The 26,466-nt window shown below is 39.5% G+C and overlaps 1 long non-coding RNA gene across 1 annotated transcript in view; it reads left to right on the forward strand.

The window, feature by feature from the left end:
- Nucleotides 1–508: 508 nt before the first annotated feature.
- The window catches only part of LOC133625005 (uncharacterized), a 163,447-nt gene continuing 137,489 nt past the window's right edge, over nucleotides 509–26,466 (forward strand). The window contains exon 1 of the long non-coding RNA XR_009818304.1: nucleotides 509–611. This is a non-coding gene — a long non-coding RNA (uncharacterized LOC133625005). The remainder of the gene's footprint in view (nucleotides 612–26,466) is intronic.

The following is a 26,466-nucleotide window of genomic DNA, read 5'->3' on the forward strand; positions in this document are numbered from 1 at the left end:
TTTGGTTTGGAACTAGGCTAAAGAGATGATACCTTCTCAGCTTTTCCTGCCTTCAACTCTTTGGCAGAGAATTAGATATATGAGGAGAAAAACTTATTTGTGGCACGGGAGGAAAATTAATACTAGATTTGACTGAGGTAGCAATCAATGTTTTGTATGGAGCCCAATATTTTTATGAGATGCTGTGCTGGTTTTAGCTGTTGTAGAGTTAATTTTCTTCTTAATAGCCGGTACAGGGGATATGTTTTGGATTTGTTCTGGAAACAGTGTTACTAATTCAGATATGTTTTTGCTATTGCTGAGTAGTGCTTGCACAGAGTCAAGGAGTTCTTCAGGAGTAGAACAAGGAGTTCTACAGAGTTCTTCTCCTCAGTCCACCCCACCCCACAAAACCAGTGAGTGAGCTGGGGGTACACAAGGAGTTGGGAGGAGACAGCTGGGACAGCTGGCCCCAATTGACTAAATAATGTCATGCTCAGCATATAAAGCTGGGAGAAGAAGAAAGGGGGGAATGTTCAGAGTGGTGATGTTTATCTTCCTAAGCCACTGTTATGTGTGATGGAGCCCTGCGTTCCTGGGAATGGCTGAGCACCTGCCTGCCCACAGAAGTAGTGAGTGAACTCCTTATTTTTTTTGCTTGCACATGTGGATTTACTTTACGTATTAAACTGTCTTTGTTTCAGCCCATGAGTTTTCTCACTTTTGCCATTCTGATTCTCTCACTCATCCCACGGGAGGAGTATGAGTGAGTGGCTGTGTAGGGGATTAGTTGCCATCTGGGGTTAAATTATGAATGTCCAAATGTTGGACTGAAGTTTCTGTTCTACAGAATAAATCAGTCTATGATCTAGTTCATTAAGCAGCTCATTACATGTTCAGGTAAGCATTTTTCCATATTTGGTTCTTTCATCAGAAATGAATGACTGTCATTAATTTGTTTCCTGTCCATGTGCCAGTGGCTCCATACAATTTCTCAATTGTATTTTTTTAATAGGTAGAAGTCATGAAGTTTGCTGTTTTGAATTATACAATTGTTAACAAGTTTTTGTTGGCTTTACGTAAAGGCCATATCTTCAAGTTGAAGGTCATGTTTTTAAATAAACCAAGAATACAGAGAGAAAGAATTAAGGCATCCTATAAAATCCCACCTACTCAACCTGTTAATTTTCCAGGTACACATGGATGTTGTGTCCATGGTACAGAATAAAGCAGCATGGCGTTCTTGTCTCCCCTGGCAGTGGTGCCCCAGAACTCTACCCTTAATTCTGGTTCATTTACAGTAATAAAAAAAAAAAACTTTGCACATGAAGAAGCTTTAAGTTTTCTAATGTTTCAAAGGTTTTTTTTTTAATATTATTGAGACTTCAGTAGTGGTAGCACACAGAATTTTGCAGTTATTGTTGGCACTAGAGAGACCACAGAAACACCACGTGAGTCCTTGTGATTACTCTAGATGGGTCACTGCAACACAACTTGTCTGTAGTAATCTTCAAGGAGCAACATGAATGTGTAGTTTTATTGTTAGTACTCTGAGGAATGTGAAGCACTGGTTCAAAAGTTCACTTTTTTCTTTGCTGGGAGGAACATTAAAAGCCTTCCCTGGGAAACGATACTACGAGGCAATAAGTTAAAAATACTAATTTATCACATTTGATACATTAAAAATAAACAGAGAAAGTGTATCAGAGTTAAAAGTGTAAGTTTCAAAGTAATAAGGAATGTGATTTCAGAGGGACATCAATACCTACTATTTCCAGCTGCCTAGCTCATATCCTTAACTACACAGAAAAGGAGTCTTCTGGATCTGTAACCTCTATTGCTCTCCATACCTTATACTGGTGATGTGAAGAGTAAACTGTGGGTTCCAGATTCACAGTGGAGACCCCATCTTTAAAAAAGAAGTAGCTGTAGTATCTATTTTGCACATCTAAATTGACAGAATAAGAAAAGGGTTTTTTTTTGCTTAGCTCCATGGATATCAAACAACCTGGTCAGCCCTTCTAGTTCAGCTGCTGGTCAAACTAGGTGCTGGGCATCTGCAGATTCTGGGCTAATGGCTACTGTCTCCACAGCATTGAGTTGATATGAACCCTTGAAAGAAGAAAAAAAGAAATGTCTTAGCTGAGGAGTGCCAGAGTTGCAGAAACATTTCCTGCATCAAATTCTAACTCAAAATCAGAGTCTGTTGTGTATAGTCTTATACTTTGCATTAATCAGGTTACTTCTCTGAATCAGACTGGGTTTATGAAATGGAGGTTCTACTGGTAGGATGCTTCACTTTTTCTTTTTCTTTTTTCTTTTTTTTCTTTTCTGTTGAGAAGAAACTAAAATATGCTTGCAATCAGCAGAAACCTTTACAGCTCCAATTCTCTGTAGACTCCTGGGGGGAAAACTAATGTGCAAATGAATGCTACTCTGGCAGGGCTAGCTCATTCACTTTGAAATATGGTTATGTTATATCACTGCTGAAGTTGTCTCAAAATGTGCTTCTGTTATGCTGGATGATGTACAATTGCTCCAGGCAAAAATGATCCTTTCTTCAGGGAGATCTTAAAGCCTCTGAGAGTGAAAATATCTTTTCCTTTCCGCAGTAACGGGGTTGAGGGTCAGCTCAAGCTCTTTGCATATGAAGTGCTGCTAAGAACCACACGAAAAGTGTTTTTAAAAATGCTCTCTCTTATACGAGGCACTTGACGATATCAGTTCAAGTATCTCTTGTTTTCTCATAAGACTCATGAGCAATATGCAATACCAAAGAAAGAATGTTTTTTCTTTCATTAGTTTCAATTTAGTTTTTCTTCCCAGACAAGGGGAGGATTGACAGTGACAGTTACGAGACTAGGGAAGCAGGCTGACAGGAACATTCACATATGGTGAAATAGGGAACTATGTAATTTTTGTCAAGTATAGCATGAAAATATGTGAGAACATCCATGCCATCATTCCCTGGGGATGTGTATGGGGTCTTTCAGTGCCCTAGAAGTGATACTCCAAAGCTGGGATCATCCAGGATTTAGGAGTTGCTTGCACCCTCTATGAATTAGATGTTCCTGAGGTTACCCTTCCATGTTTGCAGACACTCTATGGTGCTCTGAGTATGGTACAATGGGGACTCCTGCAAATGCAGTCCACACACTGATGCATGTGGGATGCTGTGGCAGAGGGAGAGACTGACAGCCATTCCCTAGCTTTAACTTCTGGCTGCTGAATCTTTTTACTACTGCAGGCACAAAGGACAGTAGATCAGAAATCTCTTCCCCATGCAGTCAATCATGTATCATTGCAAGATCTTCTCTAACCTATTCTTTGAAGAATTTAGATCTGTTTTGCTTACTGGTCTCTCTGTAAAAAGATTTTTCTTGAGATCAAGCTGGTTATTCAGCCCTCTTCTGAATTCAGCATCTTAGTACTTGAAAGACAGAGCAGTTACGGATACATTTAATACAGATTTTTTTGTTTGTGATTTTGGTGTATGAGTCCTTGCAACACTAGAATTTGTTGTAACCTAATAAAAGCTGGAACATGCTTTTATGTGTACTAGAAGTATGGACCTGTATTTGCAATAGCTAGTTAAAGCTGGAAGAATGAGATTAAAATGTTTTGAGGTCACAACCTGAAGACAATCTTGTAATAACAGCACAAGGGATATATCCACATATGATGCAACAGCACTTTTTACTAACCAGCTTTCTTTTGTTAAATAACTTTCTGCTCAAGCATGATCTGATTTAAAGGATTAAATAAAATCTCAGTCTGTGATTGAATTTTCTTTAGGCACCCTGACTCACAGCAATGGCAGCAACAAACAAACAGGTTGATTCAGACCCTCTGAATCATGAGATTTAATAAAACAAGATCTATTGAACACAATATTGCCTCCTTAAGAACTTCTCTCAGTCTTCAAGCCAGCAACCATCTACCCTTCCTCCCTCAGTCGGGATGAAAATTCAGTACACATTCAATGTGCAGGCAAACAGCCTGCAACTGCCTGTAGATGGGATGGCGTACTCAAGGCAAAGTTTTGGGAGAGGACTGAATTGATCCTGGTGTTCAGGAAGACTGCAGTTCTGCATTCACTGCCTGTTAAATTCAGGTCCTGTGAAATCATCTTGCCCTGTCTCAGCCTGGTGGTCCAGCTAAGACTTAGCTGGGGGAGGAAAAAAAGAGAAAGAGAATAAGGGGAAAAAAAAAGCTGAGGAAGAAGAAAGGCTGTTTTGCTATGGTTTAGTGAGCTGAATTGCCTCACTGAGACAATGCTAAGTGCCAGAGTGGGTGGAAAGGAGGAAGAAGTGCTATCTAAAGTGAAGGTCTGGGAGGCAGAACCACTCCCTTGGGAAGCTGTTAGACTGGCACATCTCTTCTTCCATTTTTGACTCTCTGCTTCATACTCTCTTCTTCTTACCAGGTTGTTTACTTCTTTGTTGCATCACATTCTCTTACATCTTGATTGGTCTTTTTCCCCTTGCCTTGTTTCTAGTCACGTTCCTTTTACTCCTTCTCCCTGCCAGTTCCTGTGGCCTGTGCATGCCAACCCATAAACCTGGTACCTTCAGCTGAGGGCAGTCCAGCTTCAGCTGCAGAGGAAATTATGGAAAATGGCAGATGATTTCCATAGTGACATTGTTTTTCCAATAACTCAAAGTTATTCCTCTGCTGTGACCTACACTTGCCCAAGTAACCTTTCCTTGCCTTAGCTATGCTACACCACTGTAGATGGTCAAAGCTGCTGAAGACCTCTTGCACCTAATGGATGTGGGTTTCAGCATTCATGTTAATGGGAAACTTGGCACCCAGATTCCTAGTGTTTGTGCAGTGTCCTTTCTTATGGCCACAGAATAATCACAGATGTGCCCTGTTTCCTCCCCCAAGAAACACTTTGCCATTAAAGCATCACCACTGTAGCTTCTGCTGGCATGCTACTGGCTCAGCTGTTTCAACACAAGAGTCGCCATGATCTAGCAATCAGCTCACAGGGGCTGAAGCTTCAAGGCCCAATTCTAGGTCATTGGTAAGAATTCAAAATAAATAAGAAGCAAGCAATGATTTAATCTATGATACCCTACATTGATTTCACAAAGAGGATCAGCCAATATTTCATCAAGCAAATAGAAACTCAATTTGTGATCACATTATTCATTTTAATCTATGTATTGATGTATCTCTACTTGTTCATATCATATACACTTGTATTCTTATTCAGCATACACAGATAAGCAAGCAATGTTTCATGCTGCCAAATCATTTTGCCTGTGGACTGCCTGCTCAAAAACAGAATCTCTGGTGAAGAACAAAAACTGGTCAGTGGCAAACAGACATTGTAGGAGTTGCAGCATAGATACCCAGATATCAGTAGTTCTGACTTTCTCATTGACTGCTCTGTACCCTTCAGTGATGCACATAGCCTGTCGTTATCACAGGTTCATTATATATTAAATGGAGATAATAACCCTCAGTCCTAGTGTAAGTAAGTTAATGATTTGGGGATGAAAAATAAAAAGATATTTTGTTGCTTTTACTCTCAAGTATTACAAGGCATTCTGGACATTATAGTACAGTCAGCACTGAAAGCTTCAATTTCTAAAAGCTCATTTTAAATCTTAAACACTTCTACAAGGCGTGATCTATTGTTGCAATCACTGACATTTGGACAACTTCTCCTTTCTTTTAGTATATAGTTTTGGAACTCTGATTACTCCATCTGGAAAACCTCATAATTACAGTGTTTATTTTTTTTTCCCTTTAACAATCCCCACAATATAAAAAAACAATCTAGGAACCAAATACTCAAGCTAGGTTCAAGATGCAAGACTATATCAGAAACAGAGGAGGTGGTGGCATAGTGCCACCTGTAAGAACAGTACCTCAATTACAATGCACAGAAAAGAAGCAGAAAACATGGCAACTTAGGAGAATTTTTTTGCTATGCCTTCAGTTTCAGCGCCATGCATTACAAAATGTCTTGACAAATATTCTGAAACTCCAGGTATACTTCTTCAAAGATACTGCAAAAGTTCTCTCTTACCTACTAATTCAGAAAACATGTTTCCCATGGTAAAGAGATGACATGCAAAACAAGTACTCCCTCCCTACTGAATCCTGTCTTTGCTGGATCAGCGCCCTTTGTCCAAGACTAGGAAAACTTTGCAACATTTCTTTCAGTTATGACATGCATCTGTTCCAAAGCTGGTTCAAGTTGACAGAGACTGTCCCATCCTTCTTTTTCTCTAGTAAAAATGTTAGGAAAAACGTTGGGTGCAAGAGGTTACTTTTTCTTGGCCTATATATATTTTCCTTTTCTTCTATATGCTTACTTTTGTATGATAAAGATTGTCACGTTTTAGTAGCTGCCTTCTAACAAAAGAACTGTTTACATGGGAATACACCAAAGCAATCATTGTTTTATTTGACTTTGAGCCCATGCTGTTCTCTATAAAATTCTAAACCAGAGTCAGAAACACTGCCACATAGTGAGGTGAAAAGGCACTCACTGCAAACAGAAAGTCTCAAATAGATAGCTTATTTTCAGCTCACAGACTGACCTGTATAATATGTCTTGTGCCAAGAATAAGTTATTGTGACTTTATAGAAGTCTTACCATGTGAAAAAGTAATATATATTTAATATTTGATTTTTAGTTATTAATGCGATTTCTAGGTCAGTATTGTGTTAGAAGACCAAAGAATGAAACTGCAGAAAATCGGGCTGATGAGTAGATGACATGTACAGCTTTCCAGTGTACTGAGGAGCTGTTCTAATGCACTTTTCCTGGTGTTAGTTTCTTGATGAATCTCATCATTTTATAAACTTAGTGTAGACCTCCTCATTGCTCTGTAAATGTATAACCTTTCCTTGGCAAATAGTCACACTATTTCTTTTAGTTCTGCAAATCCGACTGTAGCATTGCCTGGTGGTGTGCTGTGTGCCCAGATACTCTTCAAGGGGAGCTATTGGCACCTGTGAATCCTTTCACTCGTGCTGCCACCTGTGCCTTTGAACTTGCTCTCTTCTGCCAAGCCATGAGCATCTTTCATGCTTATATCTGTGCACCTTTCTTTCTCACTTTTACCATGCATCATGCTTTTTCCAACTGTGGTCACAATTTGTAAGGGGTCATGAAAAGATGTGAAGAAAGTAATGAAAAGTTTCAAGAAGACTGCAAAATACTGGAAAATGTAGAGTGAGTTGGCAGCAGCTTGGTACTTCGCTGGGTGAGGAAATGAATGCTTATATTTGCATCCAGTAATGACAGCCTGTTCTTCCTTTCCTGTTCTTCCTTTCCTGTCCTGAAGGAATTGAGTTTCTGCCAACTCAAGGGGAGCACATGGACAAAAGGAGATTCACAGAAAGGCATCTGAGACAGAAAAAGAAACACTGATGGGGTCATCATTGTTTCAGAATATTTGAGAAAAATGGATTGAAATTAATAAAGTTTTCATGTAACCAAAACTACTGAAAATTCTCTTTATCCCTTCCAAAAGAGAAAAAAAACTCTCACAAATGGAAAACAATATTAATGAGAAATCATTCTCTATTGATCACCTGGTTTCCTTGGTGTACCTTACAGTGTCTCGGCTTGATAAAATAAAGCTCTGCATGGCAGCATCCAGAGGCTGTAATCAAATCACACTCACAAATCTATTAAATTGCACTAATAAAACAGATCTAAAAAATGGATCAATAAAGCAGAAGTCATTGCAGTGCTCTTGAACTATACATTTATGACTTTATGACTTGAAAGCAGAAGAGACTTGACATGTTCACCAGTGGCCACTCACAAATCGCTGAGTATCTGGGGAGGTCTATAAATATGGTGGTGAGGCAGTGACTATATCCCACTCCTTGCATGAATCCATAAAGTAGACTCACAAAAGCAAACGGAATGTAGAGCAATATTGAGTCCATCACTCCTGTTGCTGCCTACAGTGGGATTTCCAGAGCTTTATACAGTCGTCTTAAGGATCAGATTTCACAAGGCAAGGAAAGTCCTGAAATACTAATTATCTTCCTGATATCTGTACTATTTCATTGTTTTACCTTTAAATGCACTTGTTTCATTCATGTGAACCTCTCTATTACTACCATTATTAACAATAAAGTGTAAGCCATCTACGTGCATTACAAAACACAGATCTCAACATAGACTTTGAATAACACCAAACCATTTAGTATCCTATTTTTCTTTTCAAGTTTACCCACCTAGCTCACATTTATACTTCTCAGTTCTGATGTGTTTTGATTAGTTTCAGGGCATTTCACTATAGTAAGACCATACAGTGTTCTTTTTTCTCCCTTATCTTGGGTGAGCCATTTGTCAGAATATATTTTTTGCTCATGTGGCTCAAGAGCTGTTGAAAAGGAGTTGGTCTGTGAGCTGCTGGAGTAGAGCTCCAGTAGAGTTGAGAAGGGGTGTTTGTGTAGGTATGCTTATGGTCCATCCATTTGCTCTGCAGCACTTCAGGGGAGATGTCTGTCCTTGGACGGTGCTAGTAGCCGCATGAGAGGGCTGGCAAGCCCATGTAGGCTTAGCAAGGCACTGAGCCCTGCTGTTGCCGATGAAAACCTTCCTGTCAGTGGCACTACAATATTATGCTCTCATCTGATCTGAGCTGCACAGACACTTTCTCTATCCAGTTCTGTGATAAGCTACGTTACTGCCTTAAATCTCAGTGTAAATGGGATTGAGGTTAGTGTAAGAAAGCCAGGAAAGACAAATGATTAAACTGATTTCCATCAGAAGGAGCTGATAGGAAACTCATGCTGCATCCTTATCATTGCGTCCTGTGCTCTACATGATTTGGCTTATAGGTAGCATGTGGGTAAATATTTACACAGGCCTCTGCAGTTATAAATGAAGCTCACACAACTTTTTTTTTTGATTGTGATGGTACTTTTCCTTCCCTTTCCCTTCTCTAGTGGTATATTTGGAGAACCTATTTTTACTCCTCCCTGAGCTGTGACAAATACATAACCACTGGGCTCATTATAAATTAACCGTTGTTCTACTGGTGGAATAAGAAGATAAAAATAAGGCAAAGACAGAAACACAGTATAGTGATGGAGTGATATATTGAAACAGAAAACATCATAGTAATGGGAAATGAGAACTTTAAACTGGATTATGGGTTGTGCAATACAGTAGCAGGAAACACTGAAAAAATATAAAAATAATATGAACTATGTATTGTAATTGGGTTGATATTCAAGGAGTAGATGATTCCTTGAATCCTGAGAGCCTGGGTTTCAGAAATATGGAGAAATATTGGTCTCCAGTCAACAGCTGGGAGATCATACCTCCTAAAATGTAGTTCCTCAGTTCAGCCTTGAGACAAATTCTCGTTGTCCAAATTAAAGACCAAATAAAATAAAGCAATCTTGGCAAAATATAAAGGAAAGCTTATAAAATTAGCTCAAATCTCATGTATCTAAGTGAAATCACTGAAATACTGTTTTAACTGTACGTAAAGCTCTGGGTCTGGATAAACAAAAGAGAAACTTGAAAATCACATTTTTTTCAGAAGGAAACAGAAAATAAATGATGGCATTGCTCCTTCCTCAAGTCCTTTTCAGCTGACCAGGCTATTCTGGCATCACTTGAGTTTGGGCCGAATGTTAGCTTATACTATTGGTACTCAATTCACCCATATCCAAGATAACACAGTTCATGATGAATACTTATGTACACCTTCTTGGGTTTCTGTGAGCTTAGTAAGGAAGTATTTCTTTTTCACTAGAGTGAGTACTTGAAGCTGGAATGAAGATAAACAGAAAAGCCACATCTTTGTTAGAAGTTAAGAGAGCTAGCTCAGGAAGATAAACTCCCATTGTTATTATATTGCCTTCTTCAGGAACTTATTAACTTAATAAATACTTGAGTGATGGGAGTAAATCTGTATTTCCACAATATCTGCAGCTTATGAATCATTGAGAACATTGCTTTCCCAGCTGTGATTTCATCAAAGGCAAAGCAGAGGTAAAAACACCTCACTGCAGCTCCCCTGATGATCCATTAGCTGCAAAACTGCATTTACCTCACTGATATCCTTTCTCACTGGCAAGACTATGGCTTTCTGCTGCCTACTGAATAGAAAGTGTGTATTGTGGTGGTACACGAGTGTCCTGCTCTTTCCCCATGGTGACACCAAGACAGAATGACGTCCTTATTTCTCTTATGCCATGGGCAAGGCAAGATCATTCTTGCTGTTCCACGTGGCTGGCTGAAGGAAAAGTATCTGGAGCACTGTGTTGCTCTGGGAAGTCTGCCTCCAGCACTCTCTCAGGAGCCTGGCTCCACCCTGAAGCCTGATTCCTCCTTTTTGGGTTGTGACCAGAGGAAAGAGTCGGGATGCATGCCCAGCTATGTGCATGTAGTAACACCTAGAGGTCTCTCAGGGAGATCTGGGCCTTCTTGGGCAGGCACTCCAAAGATGAAGACCTCCATCTTCATTGCAGATTAGAAGGCTGAGGCAGGTGTAAATCATCAGCACCTACTTGTTGCTGTCCATTCTGGCAAGTGCCAGCCATAAAGCAGGAAAAGATCCAGCTCTTGCAGTGTCTCTGGCTGATATAGGGCTGGACCAGAATGTCCTTGCATCTCACATGGTAGGTTGGGCTCAATATTTATCTGTGCATTGCACCAAGTGGCATTTAGGCCACTTAAAGCTGATGGGAGAGAAATAAAGTACAGCAAGGTAGAGATGATAGAAGTTGGCTCAGTGAAACTAAAAACAGTGATGGATGACTTAGAAACAACAACAAAAAAACCCAAAATGACCAAACTGCTGTTTTATGGACTACCTGCCGGGCAATAACAAGGCAGAATGCTGTTCATAACAAACTATAAGCTGGCTTTCTCTTAGGCAGTTATTTGCAGAAAAGCTCCCAAAGTTGTGAAATATATCTCACATGAACACTCAAACATGCTGCTTTGAGGCTTTTTACAAGTCCTCCCTCCTTCAAACTTCAATTCCTCCGTTACTGCCTATTGCCACAGCTCCAGGGTCCCACTGTGAGGACTATGCTGAGTCTTTTCCATTGTCCTTCCCCATAATCTCATGTTTGCTTCCTGTCCTGCTTCATTTTTATGTACAAAGTCTGTTTTATCTGAATGGGAGGCTACAAACTAAAACCTAAATTTGTAGTTTTATTTGTGGCATTAATTCTCTTGTGGTAATGCTTACAGAAATAGTCAAGAGAGTGTATAAGTTGTACCAAGCCTTGAATAGATAGGAACAGGAAAATTAAACCACATTGAATGTATTCAATGAGTATGTTTAATTAAACATTTTAAATAAATAGAGCTGGTCTTTTAACAATAAAAAAATTAGGATGTTTTCTTTCCCTGAGAGAACCTTCCAATTAGTTTATTTTTCAAAGCTGCTGCTTTATATTTCCAGTGCAGGAATAATATTGGTGAATTTAATGAAGTTTTTCTCTAAGCCTGGAATTGTTTAAGGAGAAACAATTATTTTTTTACAAAGGAGAATGTTCCTATCCTTGCCATGAAGGATGAAAATTTTGTTCCTGGCTTAGTCCATTAAGTTCCAGTGAAATCAATCCCTCCATGTGTGAATCAATCATTGACTGGTGCTGCTAAACTAGAAATTCCTCATAATGGCATTTATATAGCATTGGTTAAAATGTTTTTGTTACATTGGCATCTTGATTCCAGTGTGACATATGGTACAAAAGGAAGGAAAGACTATCTTCAGATGTTACAGAACAGATGAGAAAAGCTTTAGATGACTTGAAGCATACAAATGGTCAAGCTTGAGTGCCAGACACACTTTGTTTGGCAGTGGATATAATCCAAAAGCTGCCTGAGACAGGAAGGCAATCCACTTACCAAGCAGTGGGTGGGAAGACACTTCTAGGACACGTAATTTCCCCCCCCTTGGAGACAGAGGAAAGGTTTCAATTAGACATGGATGAACCTGGTGGTGTGAGGTTTTGTAAACTGCTCCAGCAAATCTATTTTTTGCTTCACAACCATAGCCTATGTTTCAAACTGTTTTATTATGTAATTTAAGCTCAAGGCTAATTCTATCTAGAAAAATAGGCTACTATTCTCTCTTTCTTTCTTTTGACAATAGCAGAACTTATATACTGTAATTGAGACCAGCAAAACTGAGTGTTTGGTAGATGTCACATATGTATTGGACTTAGATTTCAGTTGCCTTTTTCTTTTCTCTCCATCCTTTTGAGATGAGGTTCCCTGCTGTCTCTCTTAAAGGTGTAGAATATACTAAGAATCATAGAATGGTAGGGTTGGAAGGGACTTTTAGAGATCATCCAGTCCAACCTCCCTGCAGTAGCAGGTCAATCTAGATCAGGTCGCATAGGAACGTGTCCAGGCGGGTCTTGAAGGCCTCCAAGCAAGGAGACTTCACAACCCCTCTGGGCAGCCTGTGTCAGGGCTCCCTCACCTGAACAGTAAAATAGTTTTTCTTATATTTAAATGGAACTTTTTGTGTTCCAGCTTCATGCCATTACCCCTTGTCCTGTTACTATCTACTATAGAAAAAAGGGATGTCCCAACTTCCTGACACCCACCCTTTAGATATTTGTAAATATTAATAAGATCTCCCCTCAGTCTCCTCTTCTCCAGACTAAACAGCCCCAGTTCCCACAGCCATTTCTCATATGAAAGATGTTCTAGTCCCCTGATCATCTTGGTGGCCCTGTGCTGGACTCTCTCCAGAAGTTCTCTGTCCCTCTTGAGCTGAGGAGCCCAGAACTGGACACAGAACTCCAGATGAGGCCTCATTAGAACAGGAGAAAACTGTATGTGTGTGGGAGAGTCATATGGAGGGAGTTAAACCATCATGATGTTCTCTAAGGCAGGTTTCTAGAAGTGTGAAGGCAGCTGTAGAAGTCTCTCTAGATACAGCAGTCCTTTTCAGGAGCTGGATGGACCTCAGGGCTGCCTGGAAGCTGCCTCACAGTGAAGAAGGAGTGGAGAAGAGGGAGGACTTCAGTTTCCCGTATTGCCTTACCTACCTTCCCAGTGTGAATAGGAAAGTGAGCCCTGAATTGAGTGCAAATTCACCTCTCACAAATCAGCCTGCCCACTCACCTACTGCTGCCTCCGGCCTTACTCATGATGAAAGCAAATGGGAAGTTACTTGGTTTTCTCATTTGTACTAGAAAACTGTTAACTACAGTTTACCAGGCTTTATGGAAGGTTTTATTGGTTCAGGAAACACCCACATTCTTGACAGCAGTTTCTTCAACATTAATCATTGGGGTAGGTGTTATTTTATAATAGCATTGCCCAATGCTAAGAAACAAATCTGCACTGACGTGGAACAGCTGAATAGAAAATATCTCCGTGTTTGCAGGGAATGTTTTATAAACCAGCTCGGAAAATCCTGTTTACTGATTTGGCGGATGGTGAAGAGAGAAGAGGAAAGAGAAAGACAAGGAATGAACCAAACTCTATTAGCTGTTTCAGATCCATTTGCCAAAGCTGTAATGAGGTGCTTGTAAAGCAATAATCAGCTATATCAATGCTAAATTTAATTTAAAGTAGGGATGCATGGTCAAAGAATCTAGAAAAGATTAGAGTGATAAATTTCTCTGTTAGTTTTCAATAAAAAAGTTCTGGTTGCCATGAGATAATTCAAAACTCATTTAAAATTGCTTTCCCAAAAGAAATATTAGGTAACTTGGTACATATTTTTTTGACTAAAATACTTGACATTTTGGTTGATGAAGAAACACGATCCCTGGGGCTGAACAGTCTCCTCAGAGCTATGTTTCTGGATGTCTATGACTTTCTCTGCCCTTCACTTTGCTCCCTTTGCATTTGGTCTTATTTGTGAATATGTGTAAGTATTTCTTTAATTTATATCTTCCTCTTAACCATCTGAATTAAGACTTTGTCCTGCCTACAGATCTCAGCTGGTCTGAAACATCACCACAGTTGTTCTCAACAGAGAGTAGGCTGTGTATCTTGCCCTACCTCTGCCCTCTGCAGCACCCTATGGCCTGCTCCCAGCAACACTGCAACCTGCCCTTTGGGATCTGAACTCCAGGTGGTCAACATCTCATTCTGTCCAGATAGATGGAAGCTGCTAAACCACTTTTTTCCACTCTAATCCTTAGTCTTAGATGGTAAAACTTTCCAAGTGGAATTAGCAGTCTGGAATGCAGATTGAAGTGAGTTTCAAAGCTGCTATGTCTGGCAAGTCTGATCTACTTTGGATCATTTGCTACAGCAAAGTCATGAGCACTTTACATCACTAATAGCCCTGAGGAGCCAAAGGGGGCTTCACAGTTTGTAATGTATGTATTTCTATGCAGATCATCACACTCTACAGCATTTCTTCTCATTGTCCCAACTACCACTCCTTGCTGTTTCTTACATCTCTGTGCCATAATATCTGCTTTCAGGGAGACATTAGGAGAGCTATATCATGAAGCTAATCTGCCCATACATGGAGATTTTCCTCTGATTTCAGGTTGTTCCTCCTCTTACGGGTACTAGCTGGTCTTTTTCCTAAGTGACCACAGAAGACACTTCGCTGGGTGAACCTGGACTAAGTTATGAGGAAGAAGGGGTGTCCAAGAGCCTGCCAGCCCACTAAAGTACCCAGGACATATGATAAGCTGGGAAGCAGAACCCCATAGACACATCTGTACAGTGTTGGCATTTGCTAAGAGCTAAGGCTCTTTCCTGTGTTCACCAAGCACACAATGCAAGGTCTTAGGATATTGCCATCTCTTCTCCAGCCCTGGCACCCTCTTCCCTTTCCTGAGCTGGCCTCTTAATATTTGTTCATGAAATCTCCTGTGCTGTGCTGTGAATTAGTGCAAACTTGTCCCTGCTTTTTGTGTTTCCTACAGGTGCATTTACCTCAAGCAGAGAGGCATAGCAGAGAGCTGGGGACTGCCAACATGGTAAACCACTGCCCTTAGATTCCTGAGGGCCACTGGTCCAGCATGAGAGTAACTCTTCAGGGCAATTTATAACAGCTTGTAAGGAAATATTAAGCAAAGAAAGCACTGTAATACTGGAAAGGGAATGTCCATACTGTGACTTGTATCACAGAAATAAATCTACCTTTCCTGTGCATACAAATCTCTCTGGTGCAAATCGTGCTTGCTTTACTTTCTAAGAAAATGTGCCAGGATCCTTTCCACTAAAGGCAGTATTAGCAAGTGGAACAGGAGTCCCTTTAGACAGAAATATTAGTTAAAATAATCCTTTTTCCTGATCCCCAAAGTTATTTTTCTCCCCTTCCTCCCTCCCATTCACTCCCCCATGCACATTTTGCAAATCAGATTTCCTCAGAGCTTCTTTGCACCTGAGGACACTTCTCCAAGCCTTGAATTCCTCCCAGCAGAAATCTCTAGTTCAAAGCTTCTTAGAAACATCCTTTGTGCTCAACGCTGTTAAGCAAAGCTCCATTAATGATACATACACACTGATAAAGAAACTAAGAAAAACATCTGTTTTTTTACTCTTTGAAGTCAAATGCACACAGCTCTTTTTTATTTATGTAGAAAGTATTTTTACATTATTATCTCCAGCACGTGGGAAATTATTACCTCTTGTGCGAACACTGAATCAATCACTCTACATAGTGTTAGTGACAGTCTGCCATGATAAATTTTGAAATCAAGCAGATTCAGTAAAGGTACAACATCATGCAGAAAAGTCTTGAGACTGTTTCAGTTTTTGTTACAAACTGAATATAATTCATAGCAGTCTATCCTTCCTCTCTCCAGACTACTTCAGTTTTTGAAATATGGTATTAGCATAAAACAATCCATAGTGTAATGCTGTTGGATGGAGTAAAGTGCTGAATCACTTCTTATTTCTCCTCTTTGCTCATGAAGGGAGTCAGAAGTAATAAGTCTAGATTTAAAGGTCTAAACCTAAGTAAAATTTCTTACTGTGTGCATATGTCATGTCAAAAAATATGTAATATACGTGTATGTACAAATCTGCATCTATGCATGCATAAACATCTATATATTCATGCACTTGTACACATGTGTGTGTTCATGTAGCCTGTAACTCTGTAACTTACATCATCCTTGTAACTTTAAAGCTCAAATACTTTGGCTGAAACCAAAATCCTCATCTTATACTCTGTTATGCTTTCAGTAGGAGAAACTCTCTGCTCAGAGTAGTTTACAGTCTACATAAGCAGAAAATAGGAAATTATGCAGAAGCTAAGACAGGTGAAATGAGTCCTAGTCAACACTGTAAGCCTTGGATGCTTGAAGCAGTCAGTAATTTCCCAGTGCAAGTGACTGCATGTTGACAGAGTCTTCTGCTTGTCTTTAACTTCCTGAATGATATAAACTGAGCAGGCTCTCCTGGTTTTGGCTGACATAGAGTTAATTTTCTTCCCAGTAGCTGGTACGGGGCTGTGTTTTGGATTTAAGATGAGAACAATGTTGACAACCCACTGAAGTTTTATTTGTTGCTGAGTAGGGCTTGAACAGCATCAAGGCCTTTTCTGCTTCTTACCCTGTCCTGCCAGTGAGTGGACTGAGAGTGCGTAAGAAGCTGTGAGGAAGCATGGCCAGGACAGCTGACCTGAACTGGCCAAAAGGCTATTCCATACCATAGGACGTTATGCTGAACAATAAAACTGTGGGAAGTTGGGCAAGGGATGGCAGCTCACTGCTTGGTGACTGTCTGATCATCAGTTGGCAATGATCAATGATATCATACATCACTTGTTTTGAATATTCTCTTCTTATTTTCGCTTCCTGTTCTGTCATACTAAACTGTCTTTATTTCAGCCCACAAAATCTTCTGTTTCTCTCTCCCATCCCACTTGGGGAAGAATGAGTGAACAGCTTTGTAGTGTTTAGCTGCCTGCCAGATTAAACCATAATACTGGTGCAGGCTCTCTTCTGCTGAAATCATTGCCCCATGCCCAGGTTTCCCTGGGCTGGAAGCACCCAGGGGCAGTATGAATTTACTGTGCTCTGAGCTGGCTGGCTAGGCTGGTAAACTGTGTTGTAGACAGTTGTCCAAGTCAAGCAGACTCTTCAGGTGTGTTTTACCTAAAGAAGCTGTAAAATCAAAAAACCAATGATCTAAAACTGAAGCCTGACAAGAGTGACTGTGTTGAGAACTGTAAATATCTAGCCAACTCAGCAGCCTAAGTAGTCAGGCAGAGTGCTTTCCCAGCAGTGCTGCCCTTATTTTCATAGTGCATTTCAAGCAGTGGAGTGGTCTCTGGTATCATAAGAGAGCTGTGCTAAGAGCAGTGATGAAATGTCCAAATGCTGCCAGAGGAGAGAATCCATAGACCTGTTCCCTGAGCCCCTCATATAAAGACAGCCTTAAGAGCTAGAGGCCAGAATTTTCAGATCTACAACAGATGTGTCTCACAACTGTGCACTTGTGTGTATACCAGAGGTTCAATATGACATGCAGAGGAGAAAGCCTGAAGCACTGCACATGTGCAGAACATCTTCTGTTTACATGCACATGTACTACTCCCAGATGCTTAAAATCTTAATATAAGTTTGGATCAATCAGGAATATTATATTATGCAGGCCTCAGGCTCTCCTTTCTAAATCATGAAAGAAGCCCATCTTCCTCTAGGAACTTGCTGCAGGTCAGGAGTGGTTGAGATATAGATCTACAATAAGCAAAGAAATGTGTTTTATTCACTCCTAGTAACACCACTAAGTTCAAGGACAAAGTTCCTGGGGACCCTATCTAGAAGTTTGCCTTGAGTTTTGCACTTGCCCCCAAGGAAATGAAAAATCAAGGTCATCTCTAGCAAACATCTTTTGCTTCTCAGTGTAAATATGGGCCTGCTGTTGTGTATCACCCAGCACTATTTAACAAGCTCTCTAGCTAAGGTGTTAGCTTTTCCTCTTGCTTACACCATTAGGACAGAATGATCTATCTTTGCAATTCTATAAAGCAATCACTGATTTGAGGTTGAAGAAGTACAGATTCCCACAAATCCTGTCATGGATCAAAACATTCTTTCCACTGTTGATGTCCTTTTGCAGCACAGTTGATATGCTTCTTCACAGGCAAACCTATTTTCCACATCTTATGCTTTCTCAGTCTCACAGCCTCGTACTGTGGATCTACAAGATGAGGTAGCTCAGAGTACTTCTGCTAACAATATTGCAAAGGCACCTAGCCACCACAGTGATTGATGGAAACAGGCAATGTAGTCTATTTTATCAGCAGGTACAATGCAACACAGTTTCATGTAGGGTGGGTGATGGCAGCACATGTGTTTTTAATTCACCAAAAAAAAATGTCATAACAGACCACTGAACTATTGCGCTGCAAAGATTTCCAACTTTTGTTCAGAATTTTGGCATGAAATTCCTGAGAAATACTGAGGTTCTTACTAGAGAAGCTTTTCTCATGAGTTTTTTCCTTAAAAGTTAACCTTTAGCTAACACAAGATTTACTTCAAATCCTCAGCAAACTCATAAAACTTCAGAAGAGTTTCTGGGCAAAAGTGTGGCTTACTGTGCAGTGAGAGGAGGGCAGTGGCCAAGCACAGTGCCAATTCTGCAGCATAGTGCTCTCAATGTAAATTTATATCCATTAAAGATCCAGAGTCCACTTTATTCCTACTTAAGTGTTTATGCCACACTACTTAAGAAGTTCCCAAGGATGTCAGCACTGGGAAAACATGGTTATATTGGTAAACTGAAGGAAAGATGTTAGATAAAGCTCTGAACAGCTGGCTATTCAGAAATCTAATATACAATTCTATTTGCAAAATTATTACAGCTTTTCAATCTCACCCTAGGGATCTGTATTTATCTTCTACATGCTCCAACACAGGTGTCAATTTTTAAGTTTTCAGTAATGTGTGACCTCAATCAGAGGTAAAATATATTTTTAAATATCCTAGAAATTTGCACGCGTAATTATTTGTTTGTAATAAATTTCAGGCATGGCCTTTCCAGTGTCTCCTGGGGCTACTACTAAAACTTGCAACCAAAAACTTATTTCCTGTAGTATATGGTAGTGTACATCTTCCCTTGACAGGTGATGATATTCCAGTGTTTATCAAACTTCATAAGAATCAGAATAAAATGAATAAAAACTGTTATGATTTTGCAGATCAGTCATATGTCAGCCAATGGTTGTGCATTTAGCAGTAACACCGTCTCACGGTATGACATCTAAACAGAGGCCTTAATAATACTAGCACTGAAGTGCTGGTGACCTGAAAGATGTTGTCACTTGATAAGTTCTTCAAGCTAGGAATTTCCTTGATCATCTCAGAGGTCAAACTCCTCTTACAGTGAGCTGTTATTATCCTTATCTAACTTAAAACCAAAACTTGACGTCTGTACTGCAGGAACATAAGTAAACTTTAACTTGACATGTTTTAAGCTGTATAGTGTCCACAGCCTTAGCTGTGCCCTTGTTAAACTTTTTAATTCCGCTCTAGTGAAGAAAGAATCAGACAGGGCATATAAAACCAGCCACGACTGGTCGTTTAGCTGTTTGTGGGCAGCTGTTTTAGGCTGGAATTCACACAAATTCTTGGATGATAACACAAACTCTCTTGGAAAAGAAATTTAACAAGCAGAATAAGAAAAATTCTGAAACTGCATTTTATGCATACAGGAGCCTATTCTTCTTGAACTTTGGGATTTTTTTTATTTAAAATAATGATTATCCTCTTTTTTTCCCCCCCTCTCTTAGTCTCTAGACTAAGGTTATTGTACAGTAACAGGGAAATCAGTCCCTCTGTATATCTGTTCTCTAAGCTTTATATGTGTTCTCTAAACTTTATCCTGAATGGTAAACATGGAAGCTTTAATAATTTCAGATGATCATATCTTTTTCCTCTCTTCATTCCTGAAAACTGGAAAGGTTTTTCTGAACAACATCAGGGACACTTTTCAGTTGCTTATTTATAACCTCCATGTGCCATCACTCTATTTCCCACAAAGCCTTTCTTTTGAGTTGAAGTTGAAAAAGTTCATATCAAAAGAAACAAATCTGTTATGTGAATTCAAGAGGTTTTTATTTTCCACTTTGTTCAACACCTTACAAGACTCAACATCCTTTGCTTTGTAATTTTTTTCTGGAGTTATACCAGCCTTCAAAGACCATTGTTTTGACTGTGAGTTTGGTATTTAACTCAATTGTACTTGCAAACAGAAATAGGCTTTATTTATTTTTGGTTTAATTTTGAATACAAAGCAGCTTGTCATTAATGGAAAAGCATGTAGAATAGTTACCTTTCCTGTCCATGGAAAAAAACCTCTATTTCATGTTCAAAAGGCAAATGTGAAGGCAAATCTGCAAAAGAAATCTGTTCTCCATCAGATTGCAGTGCCCATGACCTTTATAACTTCTCAATTAAAACCAAATTCCTACTGGACTAGCCATCCCTTCACACTGATTTTTCATGTGTAATAATCTACACCCCTTTAGTGTAGATAATTACATCTCCCGTGGAATTGGATTATTGCCTTGAGCAATGAAAAAACCCCTCATACTTGCCTCTGAAATGTCAGGCATTAAGAGCAATAGAAAAGGTATTAAAATGTTGAGTCACAAAGCTCTAAAAATATAAATTTGATTATAATTTGCTCAAAATAATTTTTATGTTGATCTCCATATTGGGGTAAGTACTATAACAATTAATGAAGTCAATGTCTTACATTCCACCTTTACCAAGCCATGCAATTTAATTCATTAGAAGTGATTATGTCAAGTAAAAAAAAGAAAGAAAAATATGAACTTTGTCGGAAAGTTAGTGTGTAGCTCCAGATAGTCTCACAAATTTCTGTGAGTCTAATTTTTTCTGTATGTTAGAGATGATGTTTGATGGTATATCAAAATTACATTGGCTTTTTAATCCTTTTTGTGGACTCTTAGGTCTGTCATTCTTTATCCATCAGCCCCTAAAAGCATCTCTTTTGCCAAGCCACCTGTAATACATAGGGTGGAAAATTAAGCCAAAGAGAGGGAATTTGGTTTCTTTTTGTTTTTCCAAGGAAAGTGTTTCAGAAGCTTGGCTTATACAGTCCTTGTTATTAAGAATAATGCAGAGTTTAGTGCTAACTTTGATGTTTTCAAGGCTTCTGCATATATAGGACACTCTAAAGGAGAAACTGTGGTCTGATTCCGAGATATTTGGATGATCCATGCTGATGTGGGTAATCTCCTGGTAAAGATTCCTCTTCACTCTAATAGGAATTTTTAGGACTCTCTGGGTGGCCAAATGAAGGAACTATTGAAGAACGCCAGTTTAATTTGGAAATCAAACTTCTAGCTTCTGGCATCTCTTAGATGTTTAAATATGTATGGAGATACACCTCAGACTGTATATGTCCTCAAGCACTTAGGAAAGTTACAACTATCTGTGACTAGTTCTTAATTTGACTTGAGACATAGCTAAGCATCATTTTAGTCTCCATTCATTCAACAAAAGCTTAAAACTGTTGAACCTGTGTCTTACCCCTGACTAAATGAGGATAGAAAGTGATTTTCTCCCCCTTCACTTAGGCCATATTTCTGTTGTCCTAAGTTGTGTAGTCTGGGGTTTGGTAGAGGCAGGGTGTATCTAGTACCACGTTTTACAATCACTTCTGATTTTAACTTAACTATGAATACATTTAGAACTCTAGTCGCTATCTTCTTTATTCAGTGAAACTGGATATATTCATTGAACTGGAAGATTTTCTGAAGCTTGCCTCAATAACCTAACTTTGTCATGCTCTTAGAGTTTTATGTGACTTCATATCTCTGCTCTTTCTGTTGACTTACAACTATTATTCACATTTCCATGACAAATCTTTTATTTCTGCCCATTTTTCACTCACCCCATGAGGCACATGGGAGATGCCTGATGAGAGAGAATGTCTGTCTTGCCATCTGTCAGCAAGCAAGGCATTGCTGGAAATTTAGTGGTGTCCATCGGTCTGTTTGAAATAGAAAGCCATATTCTATATACGCTACCAGGAAAAAGCCCTACAAGTAGACAAGAAGCCCATACCTTGTGCTAGAGTTACTGAATTTCAGTGAACATAATAATGTCTGTTAATGGGAAGTGGGGCAAGGTGGGAGAATTTTTTTTTAGCCCTGGAGACAGAGTTGAATTTAAGTTAATACTATGGAAAGATATCACAGCATATATAAATGTAAAATACCATACAGGACAACTTCTAATATTGCAGTAGCTTATTACATTACATTAGACAGATGGTGTGGCACAGACAAGACACAATATTGCTCAAGCATTTGGTAGCTTACAGTCCTTCCTTAAACAATAGAGTTAGTTTAAAATCTGTTAAAACCAAAGGAAATTCTGTCTGCCTCCTGTCCATGTTGGAAAGAACAAGGCTCTTCTTTTAAAAATGCCTTGTGGCATATCCTGTGCAAGACATCTTAATGCCCTCATTTCAAGAGAGTTAGACCTCAGCTTTGCATCTAAACAAGTGTTTTTTTTGCAAGCAGCCAAGAAACAGTCCTCATGAGCTGTATTTCAGATGCCAAAAGGAATTAGTATCTGGCAAGATTTTTAAAAGAAAAATCTTTTAAATAAAGCATATAAAACCATATGTTCGAGGCTGTCTTGCAAAACCCCCAAGAGCATTAAGCCTAATACTAATGGATGAATCTTTTCTACACTGGAACTTAATATGGTTATGGGATTATTATTTTTTTTTTTTTAATTTCTTTCCCTGTGGAGAGGAGGAATCAGTTCAGATCTTAGCCTTTTCCTTTGTCTAGCAAATGGAATGACTGTTTCTGAAATGAGAAATATGTTCCAGATGGATCTTATAGCCTAAATAAAACCTATGTAAATTTATCCCGACGAATGTAAACAACACAGTGATAACTTTTTCCATTAACCCACTCTGGAAAAATGTAAGCAAATTTGTGTTGTATTTCTGTATTTTCCACTGTAAGATATTACCTGTTTCTCTGCTTGCCTGTGCATTTTTTAATAAATAAAGGTTGAGCCTGATCTTTCATATTTCTGTTAACACAAGACCACTCAGATATAGCTAGAAAGATTTTTCCAGCTAATGATGACCAAGCATCAATTCTGATAATATTTACTGTTATGGAAACTTCCTGGTCTACATATATTACATGGAAAAATTGTTCCTTAACAGCAACATGTTGTCTCTCTCTTTCCTCATCACTGCCCACTATGGTTGTTAATGTCTAGATGAGATGCTAGTTCACTGATATCTTGCAAGAGGAAAAGTCTCAGGGAAAGAAGCTTTCAGCACATTCTGACTTTCTGAAGTGCAAAGGAGTGATGGAGAGGGCTGTGCTGAGACTGCTGAGGTCTGTTTTAGCAGAGCTAGCTGTTAACGGCACAGCCGGGTCCCAGCTCCACAACTAAAATTGGTTTGGCAGAGCTCTGCTACTTTCTGATGTGATTGCCCCTTGGGAGCTGAGCTGTTTAAGCTCCTGGTAGCTGTCTCCTTTCTACTTTTCCCTGTCTGGAAGTCTTGGATCTTAATATCTCTGTCCTCACTCCCAGTCACTGTCCCTGACAGGGTTTCTATTGATTTCAAAGTGTGCTTTTGGCAGTGGGTACAGGCACAAGCAATTTTTCTAGATAAAAATACTTGTGAACAAATGCTCAGCTGTTCTGAATGACAACAGATTTGTGGCCATTAATGGCTTTGATGCGAACCTATATGTTCAGGTAGACAGAGCCCTTAGTTAACATTTGATTGTTAAACAAGTACTAATCCTATTGACATGCTGGCTGGTGCAAGAGGACCAAAGCAGTATGTGAGGTTGTGTATCTGTGATGAACAACTTCTCCACTGAAAAGATCAAGGCTCCTGAACTACAGTGCTGCTGCATTTGCTGGAAGCCAGATCAGCTTTTCCAGGGTGGCACTCACACAGGACCAGGGCATTGGGTGGTTCTTGTAGGTCATCTCCTCAAAGGAGAACAACTTCTTCATCAGAGGCAGCAAAATTCTACTGGGATTCACATCTATATGTAGAGGCACCTCTCTTCTTCATTCCTGCCTACCTTAAATAGCGTGATGTCTATTACAAGCATTGAGTCTTTTGTAAAAGCATCAATTCACAGCTTCATCTGCATTCACCTGAGGAAAGATCTCAGGCCATCATCCAGCCTCCAGTATGGCCAGTGTTCAGTCTGAGGCAACATGCTTCCCTAGTACAAAAAGCACAGGGAAGAATGGCAATTTAATAAGACTTAGTTATGTTTAAATACACTTTAAATAATGTAATATGTTTTCAGAAACCTCATTAAATAGTCATAGTACTTTTCTTTCCCTTCCTTCCCATCATCACTGAACAATTAGCCATGCATTTGTTCATAAGTGGAAGCGCTATCCTTTCTGTAATTAGCAAATGCTATAATTATGAATGCCTCCAATTCGAACTAGCCTTGGGCAGCCACCTCCAAGATCAGTCTTTGCATATTCAGCTGTAGACAAACCTCATCACCATGATGCTCTGAGGCATTTTTTTTCTCCTTTAACAGAGTTAACTGTTAAGATCTGTTATGAAGATCTGTTAAGAGTTAAGATGTGTTATGGACAGAGTGTGGGTGATGTGATCCTTGATTTCTTTGGCAAACCTTTGTACATCATCACTGTCTTTTTTCATGGTGAAAAAATGACTGGGGCAGGGAGAAGTGATGGAAGAGGTGTGGGTTCTCATCTTGACTGTGCAACAGATTTATGGGGTAATTCTGCAAACATTTCATCACTTTTGTGGCACTGTCTGTAAAACAAGGATAATGATTTTTCATGCTTTTATAAAATGGTTTGAAAATTGAAAAATGCATAGCTTTGTTAATATCAGATGTGGATCAGTGAGGCAAAAGGACTGATTAGCAGCAAGTATTTATCTGTATTTGCTATCCTTAACAACAAAACCATAGTATTAAGTACTAAGTAATTATTAAGCAAAAGCTTCATTTTTTTATTTGTTGGAACTTTCTATTGTTTTCTCAAGTGTGGCTGAAATGCTCTTAACACTAAGTGGAATCTTGCAATTCATCTAATATACCTTAAGATGTTAGTAAGATCTTCCTACCTTTTCCTGGTGTTTTTTCCTACTGTTTGTTGATGTGAAATAGTCTCAAAAATCTCTATTCCTATTTGCTCTTCAGCCTCTCTGCATTTCCTGATAAACAAGTGTATTTTACCTGTAGCAGAATCATCTTACAGTCTTTAATATAGGAAGATGGTGAGTTAGACTGGTAGATTTCTGTCACAGTATGCTGCAGTACCCAAGTTGAAGTCTTTACTGCTAGATAAAAATCCACTCTCTTTAATCAAATGTCTGCTCTGAAGTCTGTTTGATTAATATCTCTCAGTAAAGTGAAAGGTAAAACTGCAACCTACGACATTCTGGGAGGATTCGCACATGGGTATTGTGTTGAAGGGCTCCCTGAGGCTAATTAAAAATTTTTCAGAGTGTGGGAGTGGGAGAAGTTATTTTATGCATAATGCCCACCCTTAGTCTTACAACAGCAGCATGTATCCTTAGAAATTAAGCCTAAAGTAAAAAGATGGAATATTATAAACTAGCAAGACCCTACATTTTTCCATACAATGCCAGTTAGATCTCTTGAGGTGCTTTCATACTTTTAAAGTCTATAAATAACCCATCCTCAGGACTTTGAGAGTTTCTCTGTGTTTCAATGCATTTGGGAGTGGACTATCTCCTTCACTTGTACTTGGCCTCCTCTCTGGTCTGTGATGCAGACATAGAGATCCCAAAGAAAGTACAGCTCTTTATCTGACCCTTCTATATTTAGCACAGTTAGCATTTGGATTGCATTGTCCATGAGCTAAGTTTCTGTAACAAGCACTGAGTTGGGTGATGGGGCAACTGTTAGACTATCAGGGGCAATTACATGCTGCTAACAGATAGGTAACATGAAGCTATGGGTGCCATACTGAGTGACCCATTGGGCAAATGTCTGGCCATCTGTTGATTAAATAGAGACTAATTAAACATTCCTCAAAAAAACCTGGGAACAAGGAATGGGCAGGAAGAGCTTATCCTGTAGTGGGGCAGTAGGTCTGAGGCTGTCTCTCCAGAGTGCTGAAGCCTTGGTGCTGACATCTCATAGACCACAGGCAGGTCAAGATGAATTGGAATGCAGCTCACTTAACCAGATGAACACTTTGTCTTCCAGCCACAGAGATTATAGCATAGTTGTTGGTCAACTAGAAAACAGTTCAGCTCTGTCTGCCTGCAACTTACAAAAGAAATGAAGAAACCAGGCATGAGATGCAGGGTGTGCCCCCCTGGGTCGAACCAGATGCATGAGCTTGGTCATTCCTGCAGAAGCCAGCAGCTCACAGTAGTCCTGCATGTGTCTTGCTGTCAGCACAGCTCCCAGCACCTTTCTTAACGATATCAATCAGGGGTTGATCTTAGCTGTAGGCATGGATTGGGGATTGGTACTCAGAAGTCAGGATCTTGGCTTGATCCTGATTCTAGAGAAACTGGAGTGGAAAGGGCTGTGGCTCTTA

The sequence above is a fragment of the Colius striatus genome, chromosome 1 (genome assembly GCF_028858725.1).
Source record: "Colius striatus isolate bColStr4 chromosome 1, bColStr4.1.hap1, whole genome shotgun sequence".
Taxonomy (NCBI): domain Eukaryota; kingdom Metazoa; phylum Chordata; class Aves; order Coliiformes; family Coliidae; genus Colius; species Colius striatus.